We start from the raw sequence: 4863 nt of genomic DNA on the forward strand, positions 1-4863 counted from the left end.
CGACCTTCGTCTTTTTCATTTCTCTTTTTTTTTTTGTTTGTTTTTTTTGTTTGTTTTTTTCGAGACAGGGTTTCTCTGTGTAGCCCTGGCTGTCCTAGCACTCACTTTGTAGACCAGGCTGGCCTCGAACTCAGAAATCCGCCTGCCTCTGCCTCCCGAGTGCTGGGATTAAAGGCGTGCGCCACCACGCCCGGCGTCTTTTTCATTTCTCAATGCAACCGATGGTTCCCCTGGGTGCTCTGGGGGGAGGGGGGACGGGGAGACAGACATGCTATGCACCAACTGGTGACCAGCACAGAATCCTTCAATCTCACTTGGCTTTCTAGAGCAGGACCTGGCATACACAGCTGCCCCTGGTCCTAGGATCCACTGCTGACCTCCAACCTACACCAAAGCTGCTTCCTCAGGCACATGACACTGGATAGCTTCCAACCCTTCAGTTAGAACACAGGCCACACACGCCGCCATTCCCTCCTTGAGGGTGCTGGCCTCGCTGGTCTCAGGGCCAACAGCACACCATGAACTATGGTGGGCTAGGAGGCTGGCTTTGGAAGTGCCTGTATTAAGAGCGTTTTTCTGGAGAGGATTGATTGAGGCAGGGAAGATTTGCCCTGAATGTAGGTGGCAAGCACCATTGCACGGGAAAGGGACCTGGGAAGGGTGGTCCCTCTCTCTCCTCCTCTTCCTTCTCCTTCATTCTCTTCTTCCTCCTCTTCCTCTTCCTTTCTAAGCCAGGGTTTCTCTGTATATCTGCCATGGCTATCCCAGAACTTGCTCTGTAGACCAGGCTAGCCTTGAACTCACAGAGATCTGCCTGCTTCTGCCTCCTAACTGCTGGGATTAAAGGTGTGTGCCACACCACCTGGCTTAGCTGATACTTTTTAATGAATAACTTCACTGAAAAATAATTGATAAATTATAAAGCTCACTTTTATTTTTTCTGTATGTACTCCAGTGGACCATTGTAGGACAGTTGAAGAGATAAGCATTCCACTAACCAATTCTAGAACAATGTCATCAATTATAGCCAAAAAAAAAAGTCACCAAAACGGAAAACCTGGATTGGGTCCCTGGGACACACGCAGTGGGAAAAGAAAATCAACTCCAGAAAGTTATTCTGTGACCTGTAACACATGCAGGGTGGCACACACATGTATATATATTTGGGTGCACACACTCACATAATAATAACATATGTTATTTTAGAAAAGAGGGGGGGCTGGGGAGATGGCTCAGCAGTTAAAGAGCACTTGTTGCTCTTGCTGAGAACCCCAAGTTGGTTCCAAGCACCCACATGATGGCTTACGATCATCTGTGATTTCAGTTGCAGGGCATCCAAGGCCCTCTCTTGCCTCCCTGGGTATGACATTCACGTCGTACACAAACATGCATGCAGGCAAAACACTCAAACACTTAAAGAAACTTGCACAGGTTGTGGCGGCGCACGCCTTTAGTCCCAGCACCCAGGAAGCAGAGGCAGGAGGATCTCTGCATTCAAGGCCAGCCTGATCTGTAAAATGAGTTCCAGGTCAGCCAGGCCTAAACAGAGTAACCCTGCCTCAAGAAACAAAACAAGCCGGGCGTGGTAGCGCACACCTTTAATCCCAGCTCTTGGGAGGCAGAGGCAGGCAGATTTCTGAGTTTGAGGCCAGCCTGGTCTACAGAGTGAGAGTTAGCCAGGACTACACAGAGAAACTCTGTCTCAAAAAACAAACAAACAAACCAAACAAAAATGTAATTGGACCCCTGTGAAATCTTTTATCTGGCTTGTTTGACTTAGTTTAAAGAGCTTAAAGATGATAAGGTTTATCCAAGTTGTGATCTGTTTTGTGTGCGCATGTGTACGTATATACATATATATATATACACACACATATTTCTTGCTTGATGTTTTTGGTGCTGGGAATTGAACCCTAGTCATTCCTTCAATTAACTAATTAATTAGTAAATTATAGGTCCATCGACAGGCCCAAAGTGGGATCCAGTTCAAGGGAGGTCCCAAGGCCTGACACTGTTACTGAGGCTATGGAGCACTCACAAAATGGGATCTATTGTGACCGCACTCCAAAAGACCCAACAAGCAGCTGAAAGAGTCAGATACAGTTATTTGCACCAAACCAATGGACAGAAGCAGCTGAGCCCTGTTGCTGAATTAGGGAAGGCTGAAAGAAGCTGAGGAGAAGGGCAATCCCGTAGGAGGTCCAGCAGTCTCAATTAATCTGGACCCCCAAGATCTCTCAAACACTGGACCACCAAATAAGACCGCATATACTAGCTGATATGATGCCCCCAACACACATACAATAGAGGACTTCCGGATCTTCATTCAGAGATGATGCACCTAACCCTCAAGAGACTGGAGGCCCCAGGGAGTTTAGAGGTCAGGTGGGGGGGGGAGGATCCATGTGAAGACAGAGGGGGGGCGACGTGTGGGATGTGGAGCAGTCGGAGGGTGGATGGGGGGTGGTGAATGGAATATGGAGTGTAAAAAATAAATTGATTTTAAAAAAATTAGTAAATTATATTTATTGGGAGGCATGCATCATTGCACGTGTATATAAAGGTCAAAGGGCAATTTGGGGGAGTCACTTCTTTCCTTACATGTGGGCCTTGGGATTCGAATGCAGGCGGTCAGGCTTAGCATCACGCATTTTTTCACGTTGGGCCTCTCTGCTGTTCTCAGAATTCCTTTTTAGGACTAGTTAACATCCCCTTCTCCTGAAGGACCACAGTGTGTTTGTACTCTCATCTGCTGTTGGGCATTTAGATCTACTTTGGCCAATCAACTGACCCATCTTACAGATAGGGAAACCGAGGCCCCACGTCACCATAATCTGAATGGGGTAGGAGCCTAGTCCTCTCCTAACTGAGTCACTCTTGGAAGGACTTGGGGGAACAGAATCCCACACTTGGGTAACAGGCAGAGCAACTGCCTCCAAGGGGCATCAACTGGCCATGCACACCAGGCCACTGCCTGATCCTTGAAGAGCCCCCCTCCCTGCTTACTACTTCCTCTCCTAAGTCCAGTCTCTTTTCTGCTACAGTTTCTAACTGTTCTGCCTGTATTTTTGTTTGTTTGTTTGTTTGTTGAGATAAGATCTCTCTCAAGTCCTGGAACTCAGTGCTAGGAGCGAAACTGACTTTGCTTTTACTCTTCTGCAATCTATTCTCCCGAGTTTGAGTTGTGTCCGGTAGGTACTCACAGAAGCAGTCTTAACCTTCCAGCTAGTAAGCACCTAGCTTCTCACTCACCAAGCTGTTCTGTGCCGGCCATGGTCATGTGATATCTTCAACAATGACAATGGTTTAATTTCCCTGGAGCCTCTTCTGTGGGCTGGGAGGTTCAGGACATTTTTCTTACACAGACCTCTGCCATTAAGCCTTTAATCCGGAGTTCCCTACAATGACCCCCTCGAAGAAATTAATTTGCCGAAGGTTATCCTTTGGCACTGGAGGAGGAATCTTGCTTGATGCGGAACCGCACTACCAAACCTCTAAGCCACAGTTTGTCACACTGGAAATGGAAGCCTCCCTTTCTTCCCACGTGCCAGGTCCGCCCCATTACTCTTTGATCTTTGCAATGTCGGCGGCCCCATTGACCCCGTTGTGAGTTATGGGGGCCGTGGGACCCGTAACCCAGCATTCCCGGACTCCCAGGGTCGGCAGGACACCCCGCGCGGTGATGAATGAGCCGCCTCAGGGCTGGCTGGCTTTGTCCGGATTGGGCTTGGCTGAGGAGCGCGCGCAAAGCCGGTGGTTAGGGACAGAAATGTGGCGAGAAGCTGACTGTGTGTGTGTGTGTGTGTGTGTGTGTGTGTGTGTGTGTTGGGAGGGAGGTGAAAAGAAGGCACAAGTGTGCTATAGGTACCTAGGTGAGGTCCGACCACTCTTTGAGGTTCTCTCGCACACCCCTTTAGTACAGGGACTTCTCTGAGAACCTCCCCCCCTCCGCGCACTTTCTCAGGCTACAAAGGCCTCGCCGCTGTCGGTCCCGCCTTCCCTGCCGCGGGCATTTCTTCCGTCCCATTTGACAGCCTAGGCGGAATAATCCTTTTGGGGACCCCGCCGGCTCCTGCCCCGCCAGACGCGGCTGCAGCTGAACTCACAGCCTGGATCTATTGTTGGGGGTAGTGGGTCCGCCAGGGACGCCCTGCCGCTGCCCTTTGTCCCCCGCACCCCCCCCCCCACGGGGCCACTCCAGATGCGCCACCGCTGCCCGGTGCCCCTCCCGTCCCACGCGCCCCGGGGCCTCGCCGAGGTGGGTTTTACGCACCCGGAGGAGCGGGCCCGCCTCGCCCGGTGCCCACACGGCCGCGGGGCTGCGCTCGCCTTTGTCTGCCTCCTTTGTCTGCCCCGCGCCTTGGCGGCGGCGCCAAGGCCTCGGGGGAGCGGGCGGCGATCGGCGAGCGCAGCTGGCTAGGGCGCAGCGCCCGCAGCGCTCGGGGCTCGGCCCGACCAGGGGCTGGCCCTCGGCGGGAGGTCGCGGAGCCCGGCGGCCCCTCCTACGTCCCCTCCCTGCGCGCGGTCCCCGCCCCTCGCTCACTCCCTCCTTCGCAGCCCGAGCAGCCTCCTGCCACCCGTGCACCTCTCCCTCCGCCCTCCGCTGCGCTCCACTCCCGAAGGCGCTCGGCCCTGAGCCCTCGGTCCCCTCCCCGTCGCCTGACAGGTAAGGCTCGGCTCGGCCCGCCCCCGGCCCCGCCCATCGCTCACCTGGTGGACCACCCTGACCACGGTCCGCAACCTGCTGAAAGGGAGGATGCTCTGCTTCCCTCTTTGCCCTCTGACCGGCGCGTCTCTCTGTATGTCTGTCTGTCCGCCTAACTCTTGTCTCCACTTTGCACCTGGTGTCCCCTTGCCTCCGGG

The 4863-nt window shown here is 53.1% G+C and overlaps 1 protein-coding gene across 3 annotated transcripts in view; it reads right to left on the minus strand.

Annotated features, from left to right (window-relative positions):
• The window catches only part of Mad2l2 (mitotic arrest deficient 2 like 2), a 16212-nt gene extending 11748 nt beyond the window's left edge, over positions 1-4464 (minus strand). The window contains exon 1 of one of the 3 annotated variants that reach the window (XM_021159859.3): positions 4274-4464. The gene's annotated coding sequence lies outside the window, so the exon portion shown is untranslated. The remainder of the gene's footprint in view (positions 1-4273) is intronic. The other 2 variants (XM_085838597.1, XM_085838598.1) reach the window with 2 other exon arrangements.
• Positions 4465-4863: the final 399 nt, after the last annotated feature.

This window comes from Mus caroli, unplaced genomic scaffold (assembly GCF_978045245.1).
Source record: "Mus caroli unplaced genomic scaffold, Mus_caroli_1 scaffold_6, whole genome shotgun sequence".
In the NCBI taxonomy this organism is placed as follows: domain Eukaryota; kingdom Metazoa; phylum Chordata; class Mammalia; order Rodentia; family Muridae; genus Mus; species Mus caroli.